At 35.1% G+C, this 15,737-nt stretch overlaps 1 pseudogene; it reads right to left on the reverse strand.

Moving 5' to 3' along the window:
• Nucleotides 1–1,847: 1,847 nt before the first annotated feature.
• On the reverse strand, nt 1,848–8,511 carry LOC122136036 (annotated as a pseudogene).
• Nucleotides 8,512–15,737: the final 7,226 nt, after the last annotated feature.

The following is a 15,737-nucleotide window of genomic DNA, read 5'->3' on the forward strand; positions in this document are numbered from 1 at the left end:
ATTTCAGCTTCATTCAAAAATGTCAAAAAATGATTTTAAAACAGTTTTAGTTGACAATAACAACAATGGCTAAATATATATATATATATATTATATATATATATATATATATATATATATATATAGATATATATATATATAAGACCATGCTTAATTTGGTAACATCTAAATAACCTGATTAGTCTAGCTAGCATATTTAATATAAACCTAGAATCATGCCTGCATTATGTTACACAAATAAAAGTAATTTTTCAGGATCAGAGCAACTTTTTGTGATATAGTGATAGTCTCAATGTATGCACCCCTTCAGAACAGACTTTGCAGAGTAAATCTGAACAAAGGCTTTGAAGCACTGGAAGATATTGTCTTCCTGCACTGATCTGAGACGGGTTCCTCATGAGGCACCAACACATTGAAGCCAGCAGTGAGTATAAATAGCCAAGCATGTCTAATGAGACACAACTGCTATTTAGAGAGAGGTCAACATAAAGTTTCTCTGATGGCAATAAGGCAATATGTCACAACAAAAATATAAGTCAGGTCATGGAGTCATATCAGCTACTCTCAAAACACCAAATATTAAGATTTTAAGGACATGTGACAAGGTCATATGGTTGCCTCATCGCCATAATTTGCTTTATAATAGGTTACTTTTAAGTATGTATTCTATATACAAACAACAACAAAAAACTAACATAGAAGTCAAGTTGTAACTTTCACTTACCTTTACTTACAATGCACCGCCTTGAGGAAGTGTTTGAATAACGGTCCCGTTAGATTTTTGACAATACAGGCTATTATGTCCCATTGGGAACTGATTTTTCAGGTTGCCCTTTCTACAAAATAGTCGATTCATCAAAGTATCTGTCGCTCTCTATATATACGCAATAACCGACAAGTAGTATACGGAGCAGTGTGAGTTGTGCTCGCTGCGGGTGTGATTGAGGAAGTCTTCTTCTGAACTGACGTTTGAATGAAACTTCTGATGGTGAGCACCGAGCAGATCACGGGGAGAGAGAGAGAGAGAGAGAGAGAGAGAGAGAGAGAGAGAGAGAGAGCGGAGAGAGGAGTAGTACTTGCAAGCAATAACAGGAAATAAATAAAAAACAAATCTTTTTCAGTCCGTCTGTGCTTTGAAATCCACAGTGCATAGTAAAGCTGCTCAGTTTATTAGCGTTTAATTTTTGAAAGCTTTTAAAGAGATAGTTAAAAAAAAGAAGAAGAAGAATGGAGAGAAAAACTCTCATTATTACTCATCATCATGCTGTTTCCCGAATTCTTTCTTCTGAAGAACTCGAAAGGAAATGATAGAATTGATGACTGACAGTCAACATGCACTTTTATTCCATATTAATAAAAGTGAACAGGGACCCCTAACATTGGAGGAGCAAAATTTTTGACCGAATTTATATTTTTGGGGAACTTTCTTTACATTGTAGTTCTTTAAATTCTAGTGTAACTTTCTTTACATTGTAGTTCTTTCCATAAATGAAAAAAAAAAGCAATACAAAAATTAAGTAATGCAAATAAATAACAATAAAGGCAACAAATAAAGATAAATCAAAAACATGAATGTAACATATGCTAAAAAATAAAATAAACGTTTTAGGATCAACTATACCCTCTACTGGCCTTAAAAAGATAATACATGCAATTTCCTGCTTTCATAGTCAGACCTCAGGAAAGTACAATTTAATGAACCCATGAGTTTGAGACTTTTAAAAATAGACAGTGAATGTTGATTTAACATCTTCAATCAAGGAATAAAATGGGTTTCATTTGTTATACAAGATCCATTTTATTTCTACATTTTTAATCGCACACTCCCACACAGACAAAAGACCATATTGTTGTTACCACTTGCTATTTATTGATTCCAAATAGAGGAGGAAAACAGCATTTTGAGAAAAGTATTAAACTGAAGAGCAACTGAAACATATCAAATCACTTTCCATGAAAAAGAAGTCAACAGGCATTTTAATGTATCTAGTGGTTTGGCTAGTCAGCCTTACATTAGATGACATAGTCCACTTTGGAGTTTGTAGTAAGGCATATGCTCTGTTAAATCACAGTGCAACAACTATTTGCCAAAATGCAATGTATAAAAAACAAGCTGCTTTAACACAAGAAATCTGGTTGGTCACAAACTCTAATCTATTCAAGGAATACTTTTGTTTTCTGTTCAAATGTAAAACCTTCCAAATATGTTCCCAGTCAACCTCACAACTAAAAGTTCTGAATAAATGATCAAACTGGTTAAGTTTGATATTCAAAATGTAAATAAACATTTACAGACAAATTACATGTAATCAAACAGTTACATGTCACTGAACATAGATGACTGAACAAAGACACAATGGAATAATGTAAACGTGGAAAACTTAAATGTAGATATAATTATAGTTTTTTCCACAGTAAGGCTGTTAGGTCTCTATTCTGCATTTGAGCATTGCTGGTATAAAATGAGCAGGCTTTTTGATTTCTGAGGTTATTTGGTTGGCTGAATTAAACCGTAACTAGATATTGTCCTCTGCTCTAGCAATTTGGAATCATTTCGGTGAATCAACTCAACTAATATATCTGCTTTATATTAATTCAAGCACACCTTCTTTGTAAAATTATTACATTCATAGTTCACTACTGTAGGTCAAAAAAGGCAAATGAATAAAATAATCTCTCATCCGATAATATTGTAGATTACAAAACTGAAAGATGAAAAAATGTAAAAGTGCAAAAATGAAAAAGGCAATAGGTATGTTCATGTGGCACCAACTTTGATCTAAATATCCTGCATTAAAAGTAAGAAAGTGGAGGGTAAACCTCTTTAGATTGAGACCCAGAATATGTACGTTTTAATAAGAGTGGGTATGTGTGGTACTGTATGTTAAGACTAATAACTGAATGAGACAAAATCTTTGTAAACCTGAGTGATAGTTTCTCTCACTCTGGTCGAGGAGTCAAGTTGTTTTTCTCTGGTTGGTAGAAGTGTTCCACGATGGCGTCAACCAAGTTATCCAGTTCAGTTTTCAGCTGGTTAAGATCACTAGAGAAAAGACAGACAGAAAAATGTTTTAAAAAGATTATGAGCCATTTATGTGCCAAGACTATGATTAAGGCTTCTATGGCGGCCATGATCATACTAACATACTGCTTTTACTATTATTGCAGCGTACAGTGTGCAGAGTATGCAAATTTTCTGTCAGCATAGAATACCCTGACTGATGACCTATTACTAGTGATGTAACGATTCACTCACTCATGATTCAAATTCGATTCACTATTTTGATTTTTTTTTTTAAACAAAATTATATTTAAGACAAATTATGAATTAAATGTGTCCTTTTTATTATTGCTTGGACAAAATGCTGTACATTTCTTTGTAACATTGAAATATAACTTTAATAATATACTACGCTTAAAGTGTTTCCTTTGTTTATGCTGTAAACGAAGTAGCACTACACTTATGAACTTTAATATGCATTATACAGTTTATTAGATCCTGTACCCACTAAATTACTTAAAGAGTTGTTCCCTGTAGCAGAAGAACCACTTCTCAATATTATTACCTCGTCGTTATCTTTAGGTCACGTCCCAAAACCATTCAAGTTGGCGGTTATTAAGCCTCCTTTATTAAGAATAAAGCAACTAGATCCAAGTGAACTGGCAAATTACAGACCCATTTCAAATCTTTCCATTTATGTCTAAAATTTTAGAAAAAGTTGTGTCTGTTCAATTGTGCTCCTTCCTGCCAAAAAAATGATCTCTATAAAGAATTTCAGTCAGGTTTCAGGCCCCACCATAGCACAGAAACTGCACTTTTTAAAATTACAAATGACTTCCTTCTTGCGTCAGACCAAGGCTGCATCTCATTGCTAGTTTTACTTGATCTTAGTGCTGCGTTCGACACCATAGATCACGACATACTCCTAGATCGATTACAAAACTATACAGGTATCCAAGGGCAGGCTTTAAGATGGTTTAGATCCTCCCCCTCCGATCGCTATCCACTTTGTTTATTTAAATGGGGAGTCATCTCATTTATCACCAGTAAAATATGGAGTGCCACAAGGATCTGTCCTAGGTCCTCTGTCATTTTCAATATACATGTTGCCCCTTGGTAATATTATTAGAAAATACGGGATTAGTTTCCACTGTTATGCTGATTAGTTTCCACTGTTATGCGAACAGAGGTGTGTTAAAAAATAAGTAAAAGATTGGATGACCAATAATTTTCTCCTATTAAATTCATTTAAGACAAAGATATTACTTATTGGACCAAATAACATTACACAGAATCTCGTAGATTACAATTTGCAACTAGACGGATGTACTGTTACTTCCTCTACAGTCAAAAATCGGGCGTTGTATATGAAAGCAACTTGTCTTTTGAAAATCATATTTTCCCATGTGACAAAAACAGCATTCTTCCATCTTAGAAACATTGCCAAGCTACGAAACATGTTACCTGTTCCTGATGCAGAAAAGCTAGTTCATGCATTCATGACCTCTAGACTGGACTATGTAATGCGCACTGCTAGGTGGTTGTCCTGCATCTTCAATAAACAAGCTACAGGTAGTCCAAAATGCAGCGACTAGAGTCCTTACCAGGTCAAGAAAATATGATCGTATTACCCCAATCTTACAGTCTTTGCACTGGCTACCTATTAAGTTCTGTATCAGTTACAAATATATTATAGGTCTTACTTATAAGGCCCTTAATGGTTTAGCTCCTGCGTACCTAACTAGTCTTCTACCACGCTACAATCCATCACGCTCCCTAAGGTCACAAAACGCTGGACTTTTGGTAGTTACCTAGGATAGCAAAGTCCACTAAAGGAGGTAGAGCTTTTTCGCATTTGGCTCCCGAACCCTGGAATAGCCCTTCCTGATAAATGTTCGGGGTTCAGACACACACTTCTCTGTTTAAATCTAGATTAAAACACATCTCTTTGGCCAAGCATTCAATAATGAATCTCATAATTTTGGACTGCAGTTATATACTGATCAAATGCGCATTATTATTCTTTAGCTTGGGTTTAAACTAATTAATTTTACTTGGGCTGGAAACAGCAGCTACGCTAATTATGTCTCTATGTCGTTCTCTGTTTTGCCCCTCAGAGGACCTCAGATGATGCTAAACCTGAAAAAACAACATACAGAACTACCACATTTTTGCTATAAGGTTTGATTGCATATATTGGTGTTAATAGTGTTCATCGTCTGTTTGTTTACGTCTTTAATTGATTTTTCCGAACATTTCTGCCGTAAAGCACATAAACTGACAGTCACCACTGATAAGCTACTACTAAATATTGTAGAAACTTAATTTTCTATAAAATTGCTTTGCAATGATTTGTATTGTAAAAAGCGCTATACAAATAAACTTGAATTAGATAGAATTATACTGAGGCAAGATGAAAAGAAAAAATACCATCTAAACAGTAAGTTCCCCTCAGACATGACAGCAGGTGGCAAGATGAAAAAAAAATTAACATCTCAACCAATTTGAATCGTCACATATTTGAATCGATTTTCAACCGGCTCAAGGTTAATCGTTACATCCCTACCTTTTACCTTTCATTCATTTTATTAACTTAATCATATTCTATAAATAAAGTTAATAAAATATGCTGTATGATGATAACAGCACATACAAAGCTACTGGTGGAAATACGTTTATCATTATAATAAACCCAGATGACAGTTATTATACAGTTAAAAGTGGTAAAAGCATTATAAAAAATAACAATAATAATAATAATAATAATAATAATAATAATAATAATAATAATCAAATAATATAGAATTATATGTAATATATTATTATTATTATAAAAATATTTGTATTTATAAAAACTAAAAATCAAAGAAATATATCACCATACTATTACTTCATAATAATAATTTTACGCACACACACACACACACAGATCCACACACAACATTAAGAATTCTACCTAAAGTAATATACACATTAATGTAATATTGTTATTGCATAGTCACAGGGAATAGTATTATAGAATAGAATAGTATAATACTTATAATTTTAATAGTATATTATGATACAAAAGAATAATACATTCTATATAATAATGTTATTATTACTAAATAATTATATTTATTTAATGTATTATAATTATTGTTATTATTGAATGTAAAAAAACTGCAATAGTAATAATTATCTGATTTGTCTATTTTTATAAATTAAAATAATATTAAAATAAAATCATAATCTATAATAATAATAATAATAATAATAATAACAATAATAATATATTGCAATGTAATTTATAAAAAATAAACAAATCAAAGTAATATTACTTCTGCAATGATATGTTTGCAATAAATAATAATAATAATTCTACATATATCAATAATAATTATTTTTTTAATTAAGCCAATAGTGATAGTGTGAAATAATGAAGCTGTCCAAAACCTGTTTCCTGGTGCAGCACAGAGCTCTGTGTAATATTTGATTTTAGGCTCTGTTCCACTGGTTCTTATTGTAGCCACGCCCCCGTTAGCAAAAGGTGAAGGTAATCATCTGACTGGTTTTACTGGTGGGCAGAATCTGTGAGTAATAGTAAAGGACACGCAGATATAGGATAAGAAAACTTTAAATAAGATCAACTATCACAACTAACTTCTAATCATTACGGGCTAAACGCCCCGGCCTTGTTGTCCGGCTGGTTGCTGTCATAGCCAGTCGTAAGGTCTCTCACTGCTGTGATGGCAAAGCCCCCACACTCTTTAGGGTACGAATTCTCCCCATCGTAGTTCCGAAGACGCTCAAACATCTGCTTAATAGTGCCCCCCCTTGGTTGTGACAGATGAATAGGAATTCTTGGAAAGTGGTAACCGTACCTGAAAAAAGACGATGTGAAAACTATGATTAACAAGAAGATTCAGAACATAAATTATTAGAGATGTCAATGCCAAAGTTTCTGTGACATACTCCTCATAAATGGATCTGAGTTGATGGGACAGAGTTTTATATTTTTAGAAGGCCAGGTAAGAGACAAACTCGCCAGCAATGGCATGCCGCACTCACACCATCTTTGTCCAAAACTGCAGGAGAACACCATGTAACCTACAAACAACAGAGCAAAACCAAAGAAAAATATTAAAGCTTTCTTTTAATAAAGTCTGCACCACTTGTTTTTTTTTTTACATTTCAATACAATTATGATATTGAGATGAATAAAAATGGACAGCCCACTGACAACTACTTATGTAGGGATCTGTGGTTTGAACCCAAGATCAGTGGGTTACCAATTCAGACTTTGTTTACGACAAATGCATGCATAAATGTTCAGCATCTGCACATAAAAGTGTGGATGCCACTGTACCCAATAGCTTCCTCAAAAGCAAACAGAACATTCTTCCCCTGGTCCATCAGCTCTCTGGCTCTATTTCCCATCCATTTAAAGCCTGTTAGAGTTTTCCTGTAAAAGGACAGATGCATAGAGTCAGGACAGTAGAACATCAAAAGGGAGTAATCCTTTTTTTTTTCCACAAGAAGAGTATGTCTTTAGAGTAGCTGCACTTCTGTGTTTCCATAATTTTTCCAAGACTCTTCCTGTTGTTTCTGATGGCTAGATAAGGATTTTTAAAAATCATTTTATGTGAACTTTGTTTGTGCTTACAATAAGTAAATTTCTAGCCAAAGAATAGAGATTTTAAAATTATTCAACACTGTAGTAATATCAACAATCTTAATTGGAATGCTAAAAACAATATATATTGGAGGGCCTTCAAATATTCTTGGAAAGGGGGTGGGAAGATTGAGAACCACTGGGGTAGAGAAACCATTACACTTTGTAGGGTAAAAAGCAGAGGTACCTCAAAGTGGAAGCCCTCTTTTACAGCAAATGGCACGGAGGATTTTTGAGGAGACGGTGCTGAAGATAGCATGTAGGACGTCCTTAATGGAGGCTTTTCCCTCTCCTTTCCTGCAGCTTTCCAGCACTGGAAAATCCACCATCCGAGTAAAGCACCCAACTCATTCCCAGAGAACCACCCTCCACTGCCCACTACAGGAAGAATTATTGCTATTCAGAAAAATGACAAACTGAATGAAAATCAACACAAAATGCCAAATTACACTGACCTCCTCCTGTTTCTCTCTGCATAGCTAGTCGGTCAGGCAATCAGGGTCATTTGCCAGAATAACAGTTGCTCCCTCTATGATCTGCAAGCGCGAAGGACAACGGTCTACATACACAAACCAATAGTTACTGTTCCATCTGGCATTACATAAACCAAACCCCACCCCCAAAATAAAAAAAAAAAAAAAAAAAAATATATTATATATAATCCACTTTTTCAATGTCATTTGTGTGTGTGTCAGTGTATTGTACCAAAGACTCCTTCTCCCTCCTCAGGGTTGGGGTATTTGACGGTGGGGAACTCTGGGTCAGGATTCTTTCTGTTCTGCTGTTCCACAGCATATGGAGGATGAAGGTCAAAGGCCTTAAAAGCAGGCCTGGACAAAAATATGGCCCACCCCATGAACCTGAGGTATGGACAATCTTCACCTCGGAATTTCGTATCTAGCTCCCGGTGAGAACAAAGATGCCGTGGAAAACCAGACGAATTATCAGATGGCTATTAGCACCACTTCCAGATTTGAATTCACGATCCATATACGGTCTTAAAAGGTGACTACTCACCACCCCAAAAGGTAAATTTTGTCATAATCACTTACCTCCCATGTCGTTGCCACAACCTGTAAAAGCTTTGTTCATCTTCGGGAACACAGTTCAAGAATTTTTTGGATGAAAACCGGGAGGCTTGTGTGACTGTCCATAGACTGCCAAGTAAAATACACTGTCAAGGTCTAGAAAAGTACGAAGCCATCGTCAGAATACTCCATCTGCCATCAGTGGTGGTTAAAATACCAACGTTTATGAAGTGATTAATTAACCCCTAATGTTATGTTTGCTTTTCAATCACAAGCAAAAATTCAAAGCATATAAATATATGTAGAAAACATATACTTGTTGGTGCAGCTGAGCCCAGAAGAGTGTACGCTTCATAACGTTACAGTTGAACCACTGATGGCCATGGAAGTAATCTGACGATGTCTTTCATACTTTTCTGCGACCGGCGACAGCGTGTGGTCTTTTACTTGGCAGGACTATGGTGCACAGTCACAAGCCTCCGGTTTTCATCCAAACATATCTTAACATTGTGTTCCGACGACGAAACAACGCGTGTTTTTATGGGTTTTGAGAGAGACGATTGGAGTTACGTGATAATGACAAAAATTTTTTATTTTGGGGTGGGAGTAACCCTTCTAAACATGTGCTTCGATTGGGAGGATTTAAAATGATGAGAGAATTGAAGTGGTTGACCTTTCTTAAGTAGCCTATAAAATAAGATATAACCGTAGATACCGAAAAACATTTTAAAAGGCTGTTCTGCAAGTATTGAATCATGGAATTTTTGAAAATGAATATCAGATCATTCAAGGGGGGAATTCTGCCAGGCATGTCTTCGTGAGGGTACCTGTTAAAGAGGCGACGAGACAGAAGTGCTGTTGTATGTTTATGCAGTATTCTCTGGTGTATCTCCTGGTATGGGTCACTGAGTAGGGAACTCTGAGAGCTCCATTCTGTGTCCCCATGATTGAGGCACACGGGCTCAAGTGTCTGTTCAATTAGCTGCATCTACCTGCCCTTAATCAATGGGGAGGGGCGCATGATATCTGAGCTCCATTGATCAGGCCCAAGTACACCTTAAACAACAGCATTGAAAATAGTGAGGTCCAATAACAAAACATGCTGTATTCTTTTCAATCAAACACATTTAATTAGGGATCGATGATAACTTGTAATCCATTAATCTTGTTTTGGATTATGGGAGGCTGTTACCATGACACCAGCACACAGTCCTAGATGTGTATAGTGTAAAAGGCTAAATAAAAGAGAAGAATTTTTTTTTTTTTTTTTGCATCTGCTTTTTTTTTTTTCATTAAAACATCAGCCAAAACAGTGGTTTACAATGATATGGTATATTCGTTTTTATTCATTTTTGTGGATACCATGATAAATTTGATGAATAAAATTTTCAAAAGGACAGCATTTATTTGAATCAAAAATGTTTGTAACAATGTAAAAGTCTTTAATGTCACTTTTGATCAATTTAATGCATCAATTTAATTGGTGAATAAAAGTATTAATTTCTTTAAAAATAAATAAATAATCATACTATCCCAAAATTTTTAAACAGTAGTGTATTTTTCTAAGTTCATAGTAGACATATTTTATTAAGAGTAATACAACAATGCATCATATAAATTATAAAAGTAACACAACATAAAAAAGTACATGGTGCATGTCCAAAAAAAGCACAGTTGAACAAACGTGCTCGGAGCATGCAAGGTGCACATGATCATGCTGTGGCAGCTCTCTGACTGTGCCAAAATTTTTATCCAGAAACCATGCTTAGCTGAAAATCGAAAATATGATTTTTAGATCCCCGGGGCCACCAAGTTACAGAGAGAAACAGTTTGTGGGGCTAAACATTTTCCTCTCAAATTTAATTTTTTTACTTTTTAAAATGTTTTTGGACTAATACAATTTTTAACGTGACCAAAAAGGTTTTTGGGTAGAGGACCAGAGGGAGAAAGCGTTTGAGGGCTAAAAGGGAAAAGGGTTTAAAAGAGGAAAAGGGAAAATGAGTGAGAGCGGTCCAGTACTCGGGGAACAGAAAATTGATTTGGTAAAGAATCTTCATAAACCCCCTTTAGTCTTTATGCAACAACCACATTTGTTCAGTAGGTGCCCCTGTCCTTTCTCTGCTTTTGATTTTTGGTTGTGATTCTTCTTTGTAGCGGAATTTGAAAATTTCAAAGATTTAGAACACAAACCTCTAACCACAATGGACAACATTTTAAATAATGAAAGAAAACAGGGAAAACGTTATATTTTTGAATATGTGCATAGAAATTTTTATGGAACATTCAGTACAGGCATAGTCAAAAATCCAGGTGATATATTATTCCCAAGGCAACCAAGAAAAGGGAAAAAATAGTAGATTTAATTTTTTTTTATTTTAAGAAACATTAAATGGGGGGAAAAAAAAGAAAATGGTACTGAAACTTTGTCAATCAGATTTTGGCTTACACCATTTTAACATATCAGAAAAAAAATAAACTGAACTTTCTCTTATGAGTACAGCGGTTCATAGCCACATGGAGGGTTTTGGGAGTACAAAGAGGTAGACTGGGCCCCCACGACAAGACAGAAGCAGCAAGCGGAAATTTTTACTCCCCCATTGGGGGGGAGGGGCATCGAACCCGTACCACCCCCCGCTTCAGATCGAAAAACTGCCCCGGGAGCAAGAAACCCCCCAGAAGCAAAAGAGGGGAATTTCCATCAATCCTAGCCTTTCTGGACACCAAATTTTTGTGACAAAGTGAAATGGTTTCTGCCATTTTGCCCATTCTTTTTTCTTTGGTTTTTCCAAACCGGGGCCCCCAGAAAAAATCTACGGGGAATAGTAAAAGTACCCTTTAAGCCCGTTCACCCAATGAAAAAAGGGGTCATCCATCTTCAGCCAACAAAAGGGGAGCACTCACAAAAACAATTTTTCCAACAAAGGGAATAGAAGCAAAAAAATCGTTTTTTTTATTTAACAAAAAGGTGTCAGAAATGAAAAGTTGACTCCCTGAATGCCCTTATGCAGAAAAAATGGCTTTTTTTTAGCCCATTGCCCAATTTTTCATTGGTTTGAACAGAAAATTCCATGCAAAAAACAGACCCCAAAGGGGGTGAACTTCCATTTTGCCCAAAGTACACTAAGTGTTATGTATAGATATAAAACATATAAAATTAGAGAGTAGCACTGCAGCAACATAAAGGGGAGGTCCCTTTACCATTTTTTCCATTTCGAGGGGAAATCCGTTATTTAAATAGGAAAACCTTGACTGAAGATTTAAAGGGTCATGAACTGAGAAACCCAAAATTCCTTGATCTTTTATGTAAGAGGGGATTGGCATAAAAATCCTTAATTTTAGGACTCAAAAACTGTGTTGTTAGTCTAAAAAAAGTTATTTGAACCAGTCTGCCAAAAACAGCTTGTGGAATGTACAACTCTATGATATAATAGGTGGGTAAACCCACCACACAAAAGAAATCAAGCTGCTTTAATCACTGCGGGTTTTGCCCCGCCCACGATTTTATTGTGTGTAAATAAAGAGGGTGAAGCAAATTACGAGAAATCAAACGAAAGATTTTATGGGAAAACAAAAGACCCCTAGGCCAGTTTAATTTACCCCAGATTCATTTTAAAAAATGTTAAATACAAAAGATTCTGCAAACCCAAAGAATTTGTGGGCCTGAAAGGGTTTTTTTGAAGAACGCAGGCATTTTAAATTTCAGGACAAACAAGGGACTCTGAACAACATCACTAAACAAAAAAACATCTGTGGATCATTCAGGTAACAACACAGTATTAAGAATAAGGGGTCATTTTTTTAATATAAATTCAAGTATTATTTTCTCTCGTGGACTATATGTAAACATCTTTTATGTGAAATATCTTATTCAGATGAGTACTAAATAAACATGCATTTTGTATGATCCCTCTTATTTTGGTAAAATAATTAACATATTGCAGATTCTGAAAGGGGGGTGTAAACTTTTGACCTCAACGGTATCCATAACATACACTACACTATTATTTGCCCACAAGATTTTGCAAATGTGACCGCACCTTAAAGTCATGATAAAACGGAAGAAGTTACTTTTTTTATGTATTGTGACGTACATACAAGTATAATGGCATGTATATACACTATTAATGGGTTGTGGATTGGATTTTTGAGTTGTGGCTGTTGCATAGTAGGAGGTTATACAGTTCCCAGGACTTACTTTACTATTCTAACAAACATTATCAGCTGCTGTTTTGACTATCTTGGTCGCTTACATACAACCAAGATACTACCAAACCTCCAGCCTAGAGCACCTGCGGGCACCAAGAGCACTTGAATACCCTAATCTGATGTTATAGCTTAGGCCTCCTGTATATTATTCAGAGTGAAAAGATAATAAGTGATAAGATTTGGAAAAGCTTTGTAGCAGTGCATGCCTCACCTGTGGCTCCTGGTATGGATGGTGAGGTCATTCATGCAGGACACTCCAGGTCCCATGGCGGCTCTCAACCTGCTGTGCCAAACTCCATACCGGGCCCTCAAACACTTCTGCAGCTCTGACATGGCTCCCTGTCCTAACCATAGACCGCACAGCAGCAGCTGTCTTTGGATTCTGTAAACACACACAAAAAAATATATATACTAGATTAAAAATATATATATATATTTTTAAATAATGTGCACTTACAAAATCACAATTAGACCAGGAATGTGTATTAAAAAAGTAAATAGTAGGGGTGGGAATGTTTAGGCACTTCCCCACGATCAGATCCGATTCTGGGAGTCCACCTCCAATTCAAAAACAATTCAAAAATCAACATTTTTTCCTAATTAATCATTCTTCTGTACACATCTGTAATAACTTCACATTTTAACCAAAAATAGCAGTTTCTATGCTTTTTTTTTGTTTATAGTTATATCAGTACTGCCATCTTACAAAAATAGGGGTGTGGAATCTTCACTGGTTTCACAATTCAATTCAAGTTAGGATTATAATTATCATTTTTCACTGTTACTGCACACTTGGCTACATTTTTATATATAAATTTTATGTCCAATTTAATTTTATGCAAAATGTACTTTATTTTTATTATATAATCAGACTACTTTATAAAAACAATTACTTTATTTAAAATACACAGTGCTCTTTAGGTATCTGAAAGTTTACAGACAATGGAGGCTAGTTCACGGGATTTTCTTTTTTTCCTCAGCATTGTCCCATTTTATTATTACTACAGATGGGATGTAGTCAGTGGCATCTTAAGTCCTAATTCTGATTAAGTCTAATTTCACTTAATTAATGACCTTCCACTCCCTGCGTAAAAACCCTTATCTGTTTCATGTGACCCTAGTTAAGCACAAGACTCCAGTTACTGTAATGATAGCACTAATATTGTAAGTGCTTTATGGAACTGTCCGCTGACACTGATTTACATATTTAAATGGTGTCTTAGGAGGACACTCGAATACTGTTTAAGTGTTTCAGTGCAAATAAGTCTAGAAACTGCTTTGTGCCATGCTTCTTGTTTATCCAAGCACAATGCTCATTCACTTTGAGTTAAGGCAAGTCAGCGCGCTTGTAGCAAATAAATCAGCCACATTTGCCCAATTCAAAACACTTAAACAGAAATTACAAATGTTTCTCTTGATATATACGCCGGGAGGCTTGTTATTCTAAATCTCTTGCTTCTCTGATTTTTCTTTTTTGAGAAAAAAGAACACAGTGATTCAGAGCTGCCTCAGATTTTGCCAATATATGCAATTAAAAAGTAATAGAGATTTAATATGAAAAAGCAAATCAAATGATCAATACTTTGACATCTACTCTACTGTTCAAAAAGTTCTATAGGTCAGTAAGATTTTTGTATTTTTTATTCTGTGAGGATCCATATTAAATTTGGATCTAAAAACATCAGTAAAATCTACTGTAAAAAAAAAAAAAAAAAAAAAAAATAAAGATGTTTATACAAAAGATTTCTATGTCAAATCCAATTCTGTTCTTTTGAACTTTATATTCATCAAAGAATCCTGGAAAAAAAATCATGTTTTTCACAAACATTTTTAAGCTTAGCACAACTGTTTTCAACATGGAAAATAAGACATATTTCCTGAGCATCAAATCAGCATATTAGGATGCTTTCTGAAGGATCATGTAACACTGAAGAATCTTTTGCATCACATTAAAAACATATTCAAATAGAAATATTACTATTTGTACTGTATTTTTTTGCTCAAAATACAATACAGCCTTGGTTGTTGCTCAAATAAATGCAGCCTTGGTTAAAATTATTGATTGATTTCAAAATTATTAAAAGTTTTGTATATTAATTTTTCTGTTGTGTGTTGAATATGAGTATAGACCTAACAATTTTATGCAGGACTGATCGGTCTCTGGAGAGCAAAAGTCTATTTTAAATAATGGCATATCAATAAGAACGGACTGAATCGCTGTTCAGATCATGTTGAGTAATTTATTTAGTAAGAGCGCTTCCTGAAAAGCATCTTGTACAAGCAGCTCTGTTCTGAAAACTGCTTTGGTGGATCATTACGTTATAAAGCAATGCCAGGGTGTTTCCCTTCACTGATTCATAACTGAGCTGTTAGTTAATAAGCCACTTAAAAGGATTTTTTTAAACCAGGCTTGGTTATAAGCTACTGAACTTCAGTTTCAACACTAAAGATGGTCAGATTTCAATATTTAAAGCTATTAAAGCTAAAACCAGCAGTATATGTTTGGTGTTACCTTGTCATACTTCAGCCACTGCGTGACAGCCAGATCCAGACGACTGTCTCCTGTGTTTTCCCAGGCCGTTCTCCATGTTTATCTAACTGGGAAACCCTAAACTGTAATTCAACGGATAAAAAAATAAGCGATAGACTCCGTTAAACGGACATAGGGTTTGGACGGTTGCTCTGAATGAATTTAGAAATAGTGCGACCCGTGACTGTTCTGTTTGATTATAAATGATGTAGTACGTCCGTGTTGCAAAGTGAATGAAACGGAATGGGCGGGGTTTCGGTCAAGGGGCGGAACACGTGATTGGCTCATGTCATTGCGTAGCAGCTCATGGTAGAGCAC

This window comes from Cyprinus carpio, chromosome B1 (assembly GCF_018340385.1).
Source record: "Cyprinus carpio isolate SPL01 chromosome B1, ASM1834038v1, whole genome shotgun sequence".
NCBI classification, from domain to species: Eukaryota; Metazoa; Chordata; class Actinopteri; order Cypriniformes; family Cyprinidae; genus Cyprinus; species Cyprinus carpio.